The sequence below is a fragment of the Macaca mulatta genome, chromosome 6, assembly GCF_049350105.2.
Source record: "Macaca mulatta isolate MMU2019108-1 chromosome 6, T2T-MMU8v2.0, whole genome shotgun sequence".
Classification (NCBI taxonomy): Eukaryota; Metazoa; Chordata; class Mammalia; order Primates; family Cercopithecidae; genus Macaca; species Macaca mulatta.
The window spans coordinates 27,121,933-27,137,645 of record NC_133411.1 but is presented as its reverse complement, the minus strand read 5'-3'; the positions used below and the strand labels follow the sequence as shown (position 1 = coordinate 27,137,645).

Here is a 15,713-nt window from a genome sequence, read left to right as displayed (position 1 = left end):
AATTCTTCTCATAATTTCAAAAGTTTTACCTTGAAATTCACTCATTTTACAAATGTTTGTGTAGTTGGTAATCATCATTATCTACTTACAGAACTGTCTACATTATCCATTTGAATCAGTCATTAATTTAACAGCTAATCATGATTAATATCAGTCTCTTTATGGGTGGATCCATAAATCACAAGACATTAATTAATGGAAATGAAATTAAAGGGATTGAGAAGTACCTTAATAAATAGTAACACATAATTATTTTAATTACTTTCTTCACATCATATATTTTAGTTACTCTCCTAAAATAAAGATACCTGAAATAAGTTACTTCTATTAATTTTCTTTACCTTAAAACTTTTTGAATATGGCAAATAAAATAAATGATCTTCTCAATACTAAATATGGGATATAGTTTGGCTTTCAGATGGAAAGCGACTAGTTCACATGAAAGATGTGGAAATGGAAACACAGGCCTCTATTATTTGGACAGTAAACAGAACAAAATACAATCCTATCTTAGCGAAATGAACTTCATTTTTTTTTGGTATGTTAGTCATATATTCAATTCTTTGGCTGAAGTCTATAATTATTTCAAAAAAATAATAAAATGCTCATCATTTCTATGGAGACAAATACGAAAAATGAGTTCTGTATGTAACTTTTAAATTATGTGCATATTTATTATAATGCTTTCCTAGGACATCTAAAAAAAATATCTAATCAATATGTGAGAATGAGTATTATTGTGACTTTTTCCTATGTTTAAGTAGAATATTGCTAAGGTTTAATGGTCATAGTTCAGTGACCCACGCCCATAATTACACTCTAGACCATGTAACTGTTTGATAAGAATATCATTAATTAAACGTTTGCTTCTTCTAACTTTTGCAATGTAACGTAGTATAACTACTCTTTGATTTCAAGATACATTCTGGTTTATTGACATTTCTGCTCTTTCCAATTCAAAAACCTGCTTCTTTTTCTTCATTTTTCTCAAGGCCGTTTTAGTTTTTCTTGTCTATCATTAAAGTAATACTTTTATTTATATGCAAAAGTGTATTCCTCCTCTTTCTTTTTCTCAAATTCTGCCAGCAAAAGTTTCAGTCTGAATGATTTTAAGCCTCCAGTCTTCATCTTTAACTATTCAAGTGACTTATGTTGATATAAAAGTTCACATAAAATGTTTACATTTTCTGCTATAAACTCAGCAAAGTCACTTTTAAATTGTCCTACATTTTTGATAATTTTTTTTCACATTCTGTGGTAATTTTTCAAATGTTCTTTTTTTCAACTTTCAGTTCTTTATATCTCCATTCTTACTCAAAGCATACAACTTCATAAGAAAAATAGATGCATTCAAAAAGAAAGTTGCAAAACTTCTTTTTTTTTCTTCCAGTCCATCTTTTAATTTTTTTGAAAAATTCCTGACATTACAGAGCTAAACTGAAATGTATTAATATTCCACTCTTACATTTCCATAACAAACAGAAAAATTCATGAGCCAAAGGAAAAAAAAAAAAAAAAAACCCAGGGAGAAGCTTATAAAACTAAATATGGATCTCAGCATCAACAGCTGAACAGAGAAAGGAATTAAAACGCTTTAATTAAAAAATCACGAGTGGATGATAAAGTGTGTAGAAACTGAAAATTTACAAACTATTTAAAACCTGGAATTGCTGACTGTTCAGAAACTACACAGATGGATCATGGGTGGAGGTGAACAGCAGAAAGCGATTATGGATGAATCTGCATTGTTCTAGCTGCTCCCCATGCCACCCGTCTCCGAGGAAAGCCTGACATTGATTAGATATTGAGCCAGGCTAATGCTGGCAGCAGATCCAGTGATGGTAACCTTCCTATCAGTAGATCCTTCCACTGGGTTCGCAATTTTGATCTGCGCCCCAGACGTCTGACGGATCTCATTGATTTTGGCGCCTTGACGCCCAATTATGCAGCCAATCAAATCATTTGGAATGGTGAGTTCATGAGAAGTAGTCTGAGCAGATGCATCCAAACCTGCCCAATAGCCTTTCACCTCTGGAGAGCTGGATTCAGTGCCACTGAATCCGGTGTTGCCATGCGTCATGGGAAAATGAGACTGTTGCATTGCCAACTGGTGCAGCTTGGTCAACTCTAGAGGTGGTCCCTCCAGGTCAGGGTTGAGGCACATGGACGGTGTGGTGTGGGGAAAGCTCGCACTGTTGCTGCCTGTGCTGTACCTGTCCTGACCACCTGCAAAGATGACCGGAGAGCTGGACAGCATGGCCCGGTACGGGATGGTCACGCCTTTCGGGGGGGACTGGGAGAGTCTCCAACATGACCACGCAGATCTGTTTGACACACTCAATGATGGATTGCGGAATGCCAGCACTAGTGATGGCCCACTCAGTTGAGTTGGGTAGCATATCCCCTGCCACCTGGACCTGAGCCCCTGTACTCTCTCGTATTTCCTTGATCTTGCAACCACCTTTTCCGATGAGAGAGCCACACTGACTTGCAGGGACCACCAGCCTCAGGGTGACCGGGGTTCTACTGGCAGCTGTGCTATTGGTCATAGAGCTGCTTATGTCCTCTTCCAGTTTGTCAATGATCATAGCAAAGGCTTTGAAGATGGCATTAGTGGGTCCAGCCAAAGTGATAATTCTCTCAGGACAATTCCCTTCTGAGATGTTGATACGTGCACCACTCTCCTCGCGCATCTTCTTAACTGATTCTCCTTTCTTTCCGATGATACTGCCAACTTCCTTTCCATGCATAAGTAGCCGGATGGTGAGAGTGACATTTAATCCACCTTCAATCATACCGGTGTCCATGTTGAGCAGTAAAACTTCTTATTTCAAATACTATAACATCTGCATTCATTGTAGTCTTTTTACTCCTATCATAAAGGAAGAGCTCACCTCTGCCAGCAATTTGGATCCCAGTCACTCCTACTCTTCAAGGAATGTATATTACTAGTATTGAACAACCTTGGCAAGTAATTATATCAGTCTTCTTATTTGCTGTAAATGACAGCATTTTTCTTGCTTCTCAATTTTTATTCCTTTTTTTCCCTATTTTCACGTGTCTCCTTACTTTGACTATGTTATCCCTGCCACGAAATTGAAGAGAGGCACTGAAAGATCACCTTATTGATCTTGCTGCACTAAATGGGAATGGTTGAAATAATCACTAAGAAGATTTATCGTTATAAAACACATGTGTACATAATGTCAAAGCTGTAAAATCTATGAAGCAAAACTTGACGTAATCGACAAAAAAAAGATCCTACAATAATAGTTGAAATCTCCAATACTCCACTTTCTACAGTGAATAGAACAATAAGATACAAAAGATAGAAAATCAATAAGGAAATAGAGGACTTGAACAATACTATAAAGTGATTGGAACTAACAGACATACAGAACACTCCACCCAATAAGAGAAAAAAATATGTACTTTTTCAAGTGCACATGGAAAAATCTCCAGGATTAGATCATATGGTAGGCCAAATTCTAATAAATTTCAAAGCATCAATAATAATGTGTTATCTCAATCCATCAATCAACAAACAAGAAATAACAAATGTTGGTTAGGATGTAGAAAAATTCGAGTGCCTGTGTGTTGCTGATGAAAATGTATATGCTGTGGAAAACGATACTCTGATTTATCAAAAAAAAAAAAAAAATGGAATGACCATATGACCGAGAAATTTCGTTTTTCAGTATATTTCAAAAATAATTGAAAGCAAAACCTCAAACATATATTGGTACATCAATGTTCATGGCATCACTATTCACAATAGCCAAAAGATGAAACACATTGTGTTCATCAACCAATGAATAGGTAGCCAAAGTAAGGTGCATACATACTAGGGAATATCATTTGGCCTTAAAAGGAATGAAATTTTTATACATGCTACTGCAGGAATAAATCTTAAACACATTATGCTAAGTGAAATAAGTCAGAAACATAAGGACAAATAGCATGTAATTCAACTTATATGAGGTATCTAAAATAGTCAAATTCTTGGACAGATAATAGAATAGAGATTTCCAGAGGCTGTCAGAAAGGAACATTGAGGAGATATTGTTGAATAACTACAATGATTCAGTTTCAGAAGATAAAAAGCTTCTGACGAATGGTAATTACTGTTGCACAACAATGTTAGTTTACTTAATGGCACTGAATTGTACACTTAAATTATTAAAATGGTTACGTTTAATGTTATATGTATTTCATCATAATGAAACAGCAACAACAAAATAACAGAAATGAACTATTTTAAGAATTCCTGTTTATTGCCCATGAGTCTATCGGTTACTTCAATTATTATTATTTTTTTTTCTATCTAAGCTTGGCTAAGTTTAGTTTATTCATGTATCTGTGTTCATTTATGGGTCATGTCAGATACGGATCATGTTGCATGTTAGATGAGCCTTCTCACATGTGTGAGGTTTGGCTGGTACAACCAGTCTGATTTAGCTCTACTTCAAATTGTCTCTCATCCCCTAGAATGCTAATCTACGCTTTTAAGTCTTGGATTCAGAACTAGCACATTATTTCCACCGTGTTCTTTTAGTAAAAGTAAGTCACAAGCATACTGTAGATTCAAAAGATGGGAGAAGACACTCCACATTTTGAATACAGGAGCTCAAAATCACATTTTAAAGAGCATGCAGAGTAATAATGTAGACTGATATCGCTCTAGTACAAAGATAAATGTTTTAGTATTTTTGCTTATATATGATTTACAATTTTAAAATTATGTTAATAAATAATATTTTTCAACATTTTTTCACTGTTCTTTTCTAGTTTTACTATCAGGATTTTAACAGCTTTATGACAAACAGTTCAGTGGGGTTTCTGTTTTTATATTCTTCGGTGAAGGCTATCGATTTGGGATCAATAAACCATAGAATATTACATTATTTTGAAGATAACACTTTCAATTTATTTTGTTTATCCATCGTGGCTATTTGTTTTATTATTTTTCCTAAATACAGGAAAATTATATGTGACAATTTTCACATGTATTGTTACTTTTGAATAGAGTTTCTTATACACATAGATCTTGATATTTTATTTGTATATTATAAATACTGCATTTAGTCAGGCACAGTGGTTTATGCCCTTAACTCCAGTACTTTGGGAGGTCAAGGCAGGAGGATCAGATGAAGTGGCATGTGCTTGTAATTCCAGATACTTTGGAGGTGGAGGCCAGAGGATCGCTTGAGCCTGGAGTTCAAGGTTATGCTGAACTATGATCATGCCACTGAACTCTGTTATGGGAAACATAGTGAGACTCTGTTCCAAATAATAATAATAATAATATGAATAAATGTTACATTCTAAATGAATATGATAGATAAATATATTCCATAATAAATATCATAATATATTTGATAAAATCTAACCTAAAATATTATGTTTGTTATAGAATAGATAATTTGTATAATACATATTACACATGAAAGATCTCATTTTCACATCTGCATGAACACATAAACTGAAATGTGAATCTTCTTTATAACTGACATTCAAAATTCTAATATTATGTCTATTTTTAATTCTATTTTCAGTTCATTTTGCTAGATTTTATTAGAGCAGAATTTGAGTGATCTATTATGCTAAAGAATAAAGAATTCAGAGAAAATGAATTTATTATTTTGTTCATTATCATGAAGTATTTTGACCTCAGATTTTCAAAACATAATAATGCTGCTGTAGAAAGTCATCCATCAGATGTCAATATGCAACTTCAAATAGGCTACTTCATCCTTGGAATAACGTTTGACAAGTACATAAATTACATAGACAAAATATAATGTATTTTTTATTATCTTAGAGCATCTTGCCATCAATCTGCTTTCTCATTATTTTAAAGGAAAAATAGGAATGCAAGTCATATTTAGAAGATTTTATTTCTTAGATTATTTCCACTTCATTTTAAAAGGAATGTTTTCCTTAAAATTTGGAAATTACAAAGTGATGCATATGTTTTTGTTTTAATTTTATGTATTCTACTTTCTGACCAAAACTTTTTCCTGTTTGAAATTATTCTGTTCTAGTGAGTTGACTGCATTAGTTTCACACATTAATGGCACTGCAATCCATTGATCCTACACACTTTTAACTTTGTCTTATATTCTTGTTATCTTCTCTGTATCAATTTTTGGTTAAATACATATGTAATTAGGTTTTAATCTTTCCTCTTCTTCCTCACCTCTCAGTCTTGGAGTCTCCCCTCCTCTCTGACTATACTCATTTCAATGTTTTCTCATCTTTGATATCACTTATAAATCAGTGTCTTCCAGCTATATCTCTCGAGACTAGATATGTAGTCTTGAACGCCATACTCACATATTCAACTGTCTACTTGAAATCTCTATTTGGGTGAATAATAGATATCCCAAGTCCAACATATCCAAAATTAAACTCTTATTTCCCCTCCAAACTTGCTCCATAAGCAACCATCCCTATTTCAGTCAATGATAACTCCATCCTTTCTGTTGATTAGGTCAAATGCCTTTAAACCATTAACAACTCCTATTTTTCTCATAATCCACATACAATACATTGAGAAATATTCCTGGTTGTACCCTTACAATACATTCAGATTCAAGCCACTTCTCAGTGCCAGCAGTGTTTCCAATATGGGTCAAGCTGTCATCGAAAGTGACTTGAGTAAATTTAATACCTTCTTAATACGTCTAACCTAATTCTGTCTTTTCTGTCTTTCAGTCTATTTTTCAACAGAGAAATCAAAATTTTATTCAAATGCGAGTTATTTAGGATTCTGTGTGACCAGGTTCCAGCATTCCTTCTCCATTATCGTACTATTCTGAACTCTTTTACCACTCACCTTGTCCCAGCCACATTGTTTGGTTTTGTTCATCACACCAAGCACGCTGTCACCATAGGGTCTTCACACTGGCTGTTCTCTCTGCCTGAAACCATCTTTTCACAAATAAGGATATTAATCCCTTCAGTTCTTTCAAGACTTTGCTAAATAATTGCATTACAATAAAATAGATTTCTACCATTTGTTTAGAAATACAAGTGTCAGCCAAGCGCGGTGGCTCACGCCTGTAATCCCAGCATTTTGGGAGACCGAAGTGGGCGGATCACAAGGTCAAGAAATCGAGACCACCCTTGCCAACATGGTGAAACCCCATCTCACGTAAAAATACAAAAATTTGCTGGGCGTGGTGGCGCGCTACTCTGAAGGATGAGACGAGAGAATCGCTTGAACCCGGGAGGCGGAGGTTGCAGTGATCCGAGATCATGTCACTGCACTCCAGCCTGCGCGACAGGCTGAGACTCCGTTTAAAAAAAAAAAAAAAAAAGGAAAGGCAAGTGTCAACTGCTCTGCTCACTCTAAACATAGGCTTTCCCAATACTTCATTCAGAAGTGTTCTATTATGCTTTTCATAGAATACATTGTCTTCTAAAGTACTGCACACGTCACTTATTTTTATACCTATTGTGACCTGCCTTCCTCTTTTAAAATACAAATATAATTAAGATAGAGATCATTGGTGTTATTTTGTTTGTTTGTTTTACTGATTTATCAATATGAAAAGCCTAGAATAATGCCTAATACAAAATTGTAGCTCAACTGTTATTTGGAAAATAGTTACCAAGATCTCTCAGGAGAGAACACTGTCCATTTGAAATTAATATATCAGTACTTTGAATCTGAGGTCCCATGGAGTTGTGACCCCATCCTCAGGAGAGAGAAGGAATATGACATGAGGCTGTATTATGGAAGATTTTTGGGAAGGGTCAAAGCTTGGTATTCAAATTAATTGTCACTTCTAAGGTGTAGTACTTTCAGTGAGATATAGCTGATGGGAGCAGCAAAAAAATGTATCCTTTCCCTATATCCAACCCACTTTAGTGCCTCCTCTTATGGAAATCAAGATGGATTCAGATGGCAAAGATAAATATGGTTTGATGAGACTCAGACATATTATTGAATTGTAGAGTAAAGAAAGAAGAGTTTCAAGTGTTCAGAGTTGAGCAAAAATAGCATAATTTCTGAAAAGTTTCAACAGACCAGAAAAGTTAGCAATTGAGCAATTAGAGCAGATAATACACAAAGAAACAGTTATTAGAAAAAGAACAGAGGTATTAATGAAAATTTGCCTTTCTGCTAATAATGTGGGTGAATAGAATTCTATTGATCAAAAAATCTGAGTACTTAACCTAATTTTATTCTGTCTATGCTGACTTTATTTTCCATATTTAATTTATATTCAATATGAACTTTTTCGTCTTTTAAAATGTTTAACTTTCTGACTAAATGTATTTAAATATTTTATGTTGTAAATATTTTAGGTTTATAATTGCCTTCAATATTCAACAAATGAATCTTCATTCTCTCTACATTCTAGTCATAAATGTTTGAAAACTGAAAGATAACTTTTTGGTTAAAAAATTATGAGGATTGAAACAATGAAATCTCTAAAATTCACAAGAAGTATCCATCCCCACACAACAGTTAGATAGCTTTATTTTAATGTCTTTATATCAGTAAATCAAACAATAAAATATTGTCAATAACTTCTTCTTTTTTTTTTTTTTTTTTTTTTTTTTTTTTTTTTGCCCAGGCTGGAGTTCGGTGGCACGATCTCGGCTCACTGCAAGTTCCACCTCCTGGGTTCACGCCATTCTCCTGCCTCAGCCTCCCAAGTAGCTGGGACTACAGGCACCCGCCACGATGCCCGGCTAATTTTTTGTATTTTCAGTAGAGATGGGGTTTCACCTTATTAGCCAGGATGGTCTCGATCTGCTGACCTCGTGATCCGCCTGCCTCGGCCTCCCAAAGTGCTGGAATTGCAGGCGTGAGCCACCGGGCCCAGCCAATAACTTCATTTTTTAACTAAACTTAGGAAATCCCCCAAATTTTGTGTTAAATATTATTGCAATTTTCCATTCTTTTATCCCATTGGTGTGCTATGATAAAATAACCAGGTAACTCATACATAAAAGATACTTATTATTCACCAGTTCTGGAGGCTGGGAAGTCTAAGATCATATGACCAGCAGACTCAGTGTCACGTGAGGACCTGTTCTACAGATGCTATACACTCTCAGCATCTTCACATGGCGGGAAAAGCAGAATACACAAACCTTGTGTCCTCACATGGGGGAAGGAGCAAAAGGCCAAAAGAGGATAAATGCTGTCTTCACATGTAAGAAGAGATGGAAGGGCAAAAAGTGGGCCAGACAGTTCTCTGAGGCCTCTTTGATAAGGTCACTAATCCCATTCATTAAGAATCTACCATCATAACCTAATCATCTCTAAAAGACTTTGCCTCTTAGTACTATCACAGTGGCAATTAAGTTTCAACACATGGATTTTAGGATGACAAGTTCAGTCCATAGCAATTATCAAAAAATGGTGTTAAGTGAAATATCATACAGTTGAGGACTGGTGAATTAATTATGCTATTATAATGAGACTATATATACAATATTATATTGCCTTTAAGTTGTTACTTAAAAACATTTTTATCAACAAAGAAAATATTTATGAAAAATAACATAATAAAATACATTGCAAAAAGTTGTACGATGTAAGGGCATATTTTGTTGAAGCACATAAAATAGTTCATATGGTCAAAAGACATGATTTTCATGTGCTTCAACCTAATAGATGTTATGAGAGAAAGAGGAAGAAGGAGAGAAAGGGTGGGGCGGGTCTTGCAAAGTATTAACTGTGGTTAAAGCATCTATCTAGCCTAGAGGCCCATTGTTTGGTTTAAATCTCAGTGTGGCTGATATTTCAGTGCTGTGCCTCAGTTTCCTCATTATCAAAGTGCTAATGAAAGCAATAAAGAGCATTTCATAAGGTGGTGAAAATACCCTCAAAGTTCTTAGAATGATGTCTGGAATATATTTGCTTCTCTATAGTTGATAAAGTATTTTAATTTTCTCTATTTTTTTGGATAGAGCCTGTATTATTCAATAGTAACATATTCAATAATCAAGGGTTTTTAATAGCATAAAATGCATAGTTTAGACATATGGATCCATTATGCAAAAGAAACTGTTAAAAATAAATAAAATTAGTTAAATAACTCCTTAATGCCCTGATCATTTTTTTTATTATGGAGGGCTATCCTATACATTGTAGGAGGTTTACTCACATCTCCGGACTCTAATCAAAAGAAGCCACTAAACCCCACCCCTCTCCACCCCAACCTGCAAGTTGTAGCTGTCAAAAATGGTTCAAGGATTGCCAAATATAATCTGGGGTGGTAGGGGTAGTAAAGACACCCTTTCCCCAGTTAAGAACTGCCATACTAGATTGATATGAATGTATCAATATTTTCTGCAATTACAAATAACTCTTTAAATAGATAGCGATGCTTCATCAACAACTTAGAGAGTGAAAATTCTCAGAACTAATTTTTACATACTTTGATCTAACAAAATAGAATTCCAGTTTGTATTTTCACAAGATGTGAAATAAGATTTGATGCAGAGGCCAGAGATAAATATTTTCCAAATGTTTCTGTACATTGTTAACAACCCAGAAATTACTTGCATATCTAAATTTAATGATTTAGATATTTTATTTATGCAAGTCATACTGCTAAATATATTTTTTATCTGGCAGTATACATAGACTTTTACAAAACCCTGAATGACATTTCAAGTGTCATATAAATAAATATGAGAATTAATATAACCTCAATTACTGCCTACACTGGGCAAAATAGTTTAAAGGTACTCAAAGATTTAATAGCTAATGCTTGTTTGTGTATGCTACATGATGTATTTGAATATTCAGAAAAAATCAATTTTATGCATTACAAACTATAGAAAATCAGAATAAATTGCTAATTTAAAAGATAAATTTCACAATTTTCAGTAGATTTGTTATTCTCATCTTTTTTAACTAATGAATGACATTCATAGATAATGTGAATGTACAAGAATCATAACTTTGTAAAAGTGTAAGATAAGTTACCTTAATCTTTCCTTTTACAGAAGCTAATGAAATTCTAAGATATAATGATTGCTCAGTAAATAAGTTTTGAATCCATTTGTTTTGTTGGGAAGTGTAAACTTTGCCTGCCTTAAAATTTTGTGTTACCTAATTCTTTCCTCTCAAAGTATGTCCTGAACTCAGAAATTTGCAAATAAATTCCCCTGTAATTTCCTAATAAAGCGATTTAAGGGCTTTCTCTTCCATTCATTCTTCTTTTATTCATGGGCTAGCTACACTTTGAACATTCTGTCACTTTGTATTGAGTCACCTATTTATATAATCACGCTCTTGGTCATATTTATCTAGACTTCTCTTGACATTGGACTGGTTTTCAACTTTTTCAGCTGTCTCATTATTTACCTTTATCTTCTCATATGTTTTACTAAAATTCCAAACAGGTTCTACCAGTATTTTTGACCAAGTACACAGTGTATATATATATATATATATATATATATATATATATATATATATATGCAATACTGTGAAAATATGTAAACTAGACATCCAAGTTTAGCTGATAATGATTAGAAAGCAGTATTTTTCTAACCTACTTAAAGTTGAACTCATATTTATCCAAGTATGTAACATGTTTTTGGCCACTTGGAATATTTCTTTTAACTATTTACTCCCTTACATTTGGGGTTATATTTACCCCATGTAATTTGTTTTGACCAATGAGTTGTGGGTGAAAGTTACAGTGCTTCACTTCGAAGATGAATCTTAAGAGATATCATGAGTTTCAGCTCACCTTTATGCTCTGGCGCTGCTCCATAAATGCAATGGTCTCGGGTAGTGGGCCTTTCTTTTATCTGAAGCTATGGAAAGAGAAGATATGTTGAGTCAAATCAAGCCTAGTTAAGGTAAGCCCAGTGGAGACCAGAGGAACTAGAGGAGGTTTAGTTGAACAAAAACACTCATGTGAAAGAACAAGAAATAAATATTTGATGATGTCATTATTGAAGTGGTGAGACTGTTTTTATACTATATAACTTAGTAAAAACTGACTAAAATAAGCCTTAATAAAGTGTTTCAGTCTTGTTTCTATATTCTAGAATTTTCCCTTCATCTTCCAATAAGTTATATACATTTTAAAGTAGAAAAAGAATGAAAACAATCCTACAAGACATTATTAATTAGTTCATTGTTGATCACACATTGTATAATGTTGATTACATATATTCCAAAACATTGTGTCTCACTTATATTGATAACACAACTGGTTTGAAGAGTGTATGTGTATTATTTTCCTAATAACTAGGATAAAATAAATTTTTAGGGTTTAGTCTACCTACTAATTATTGTGACAAATTTGGTGAGTTGAAAGCTTGAGTTAGAAAGATTAACTTTGAAAATCAGGGCTATAAAACTTTAATTTACTTAAATGTTAGACCTAATACCATAAAAACCCTAGAAGAAAATCTAGGTAATACCATTCAGGACATAGGCATGGGCAAGGACTTCATGTCTAAAACACCAAAAGCAAAGGCAACAAAAGCCAAAATTGACAAATGGGATCTAATTAAACTAAAGAGCTTCTGCACAGCAAAAGAAACTACCATCAGAGTGAACAGGCAACCTACAGAATGGGAGAAAATTTTTGCAAACTACTCCTCTGACAAAGGGCTAATATCCAGAACCTACAAAGAACTCAAACAAATTTACGAGAAAAAAACAAACAACCCCATCAAAAAGTGGGCAAAGGATATGAACAGACATTTCTCAAAAGAAGACATTCATACAGCCAACAGACACATGAAAAAATGCTCATCATCACTGGCCATCAGAGAAATGCAAATCAAAACCACAATCAGATACCATCTCACACCAGTTAGAATGGCAATCATTCAAAAGTCAGGAAACAACAGGTGCTGGAGAGGATGTGGAGAAATAGGAACACTTTTACACTGTTGGTGGGATTGTAAACTAGTTCAACCATTATGGAAAACAGTATGGCGATTCCTCAAGGATCTAGAACTAGATGTACCATATGACCCAGCCATCCCATTACTGGGTATATACCCAAAGGATTATAAATCATGCTGCTATAAAGACACATGCACACGTATGTTTATTGCAGCACTATTCACAATAGCAAAGACTTGGAATCAACCCAAATGTCCATCAGTGACAGACTGGATTAAGAAAATGTGGCACATATACACCATGGAATACTATGCAGCCATAAAAAAGGATGCATTCGTGTCCTTTGTAGGGACATGGATGCAGCTGGAAACCATCATTCTCAGCAAACTATCACAAGAACAGAAAACCAAACACTGCATGTTCTCACTCATAGGTGGGAATTGGACAATGAGATCACTTGGACTCGGGAAGGGGAACATCACACACCAGGGCCTACTGGGGAGTGGGGAGGGGAGAGGGGGGAGGGGGGAGAGATTGCACTGGGAGTTATACCTGATGTAAACGACGCGTTGATGGGTGCCGACGAGTTGATCGGTGCAGCACACCAACATGGCACAAGTATACATATGTAACAAACCTGCATGTATGCACATGTACCCTAGAACTTAAAGTATAATAATAATAATAATAATAAACTTTAATTTATTTACATATTATTTGATTGATTATTTTTCAAGGTTTTCTATTTTTACTTGATAAACAAAGATTGTATATATTTATGGCCTTTAACGTGATGCTTGGTATATATATAGTGGGATAATTGAATCAACTTAATTAACATCTTTTACCTCACACACTTATTCTTTTGTGGTGAGAACACTTAAAATCTACTTTATTAATTATTCTGAAGTATATAATACATTATTACTAACTATACTCACCATACTGTATAATAGTTCTTCAGGATTCATTCCTAGTATCTAACTTAAATTTTGTATCCTTTATCAGGCATCCTCCTGTCTCCTAAAGGATAGTAACCACCGTTCTACTCTTATTACTGTAAGGTTGACATATTTAAATTCTACATGTGTATGAGATCAGGTGATATTTGTCTTTCTGTGTCTGTCTTATATTACCTAACATAATGTCTTCTATGTTCTTCCATATTATTGCAATAACAGCACTTTCGTCATGGTTAAGACATCATAGTATTTCAGGGAGTACATATACCACATTTTCTTTATTTATTCCTTGGTGGACAGTTACTTTGATTCCAAATTTTGGCTATGTGATTAGTGTTGCAGTAATCATGAGAGTACAGTTATCTTTTCAATATACTCATTTTATTTGCTTTGGGTATACACCCCAAGCAAGATTGTAGAATCATATGATAGTTCTACTTTTAATTTTCTAAGGAACCTCAACACTATTTTTTTCTTAGCTCCTGCACCGTTTTCCAATCCTACTAAGAGTGTACAATAGTCCCAATTTCTCCACATTCTTGCCAACACTTATTATATGGTTTGCATGGTTGTCCCCATAGGAAATCTCATGTTGAAATGTGATTCTTGATGTTGGAGGTAGGCCTGGTGGGAGGTGATTGAATCATAGTAGCATATGCCTCATAAATGGCTTAACACAATTCCCTTATTATTACATTAAGAACTTATTATCAACTCACTATCTTTCTTTTTTGATAATAGTCATTCTAATAGGTGTGTTTGTCATTTTCATTTTCATTTTCCTGATAATTAATGACATTGGGCACTTCTTAATATACCTGTTGGCTATTATTTAGTGATATGTCTGTTCAGGTCCTTTGCCTGTTTTTGTTGTTGTTGTTGTTTGTTTTTTGTTTTGAGGCAGAGTCTCACTCTTTAGTTCAGGCTGGAGGGCCATGGAGCCATCTCCGCTCACTACAAGCTCCATGTCCCAGGTTCACGTCATTCTCCTGCCTCAGCCTCCTGAGTAGCTGGGACTACAGGCACCCACCACAAAGTCTGGTTAACTTTTTGTATTTTTAGTAGGGGGGTGTATCACCGTGTTAGCCAGGATGGTCTAGATCTCCTGAACTCTTGATCCACCCACTCAGCCTCCCAAAGTGCTGAGATTACAGGCCTGAGCCACCACGCCTGGCCCCTTTGCCTATTTTAAATCAGGTTATTTATTTTATTTTTTTTGCTATTGAGTTGCTAAGTTTTTAAATGTATTTTGGATATTAACCCCTTATCAGATATATGGTTTGCAGATTTTTTTTCACATTTAATAGTTTGTGTCTTCACAGCGGTTATTGTTTCCTTCGCTGTACTGGGTGTTTTAGTTTGATGCAATTCTATTTGTTTACTTTTTTCTTTTGCCACCTGTGCTTTTGAAGAGTATACTTAAAGTTCTGGGAAAAACACAAGAAAACAAAAACAAAACCCTTCCAACCAAATTTGGTTTTAGTTAAAGTAAAACCATAACATTGACCTCAGCCATAGACAAAATAATTACTTAAAAGCTTTGACTCAATTTCCAATAATATAGTTTCTCTCTACCATCTGTGTGAAATAAAGCTCGATTTAGCTTTTAATATAATCATACTATACTTGGCCACAAATTATGAGTATTCATTCAGATATTTGCAATGAGATAAAATAGTTTTGGCTATCGAAATTTTTGAATGGTCTGCTTTGCATTTTTATTTTATAAGCTCAGACTTTCTTATCATAATTTTATAGAACTAATACATAGGTTTTGGAATCTTTGAATCATTGATCACATCTGTAGTTTTCTTGGGTCTAGGGAGAACAGATACAATCTATGCTGTTATATTTAATTGAGGTAGAGAAGCTAATATTTGCCTCTGAAGTATTACACCTTCTCTATA

The 15,713-nt window shown here is 34.3% G+C and overlaps 1 pseudogene across 1 annotated transcript; it reads right to left on the bottom strand.

Moving 5' to 3' along the window:
* Positions 1-1,571: 1,571 nt before the first annotated feature.
* On the bottom strand, positions 1,572-2,811 carry LOC694744 (poly(rC)-binding protein 2 pseudogene; annotated as a pseudogene). Its single transcript, XR_001445221.3, has one exon. The product of XR_001445221.3 is annotated as a poly(rC)-binding protein 2 pseudogene (transcript).
* Positions 2,812-15,713: the final 12,902 nt, after the last annotated feature.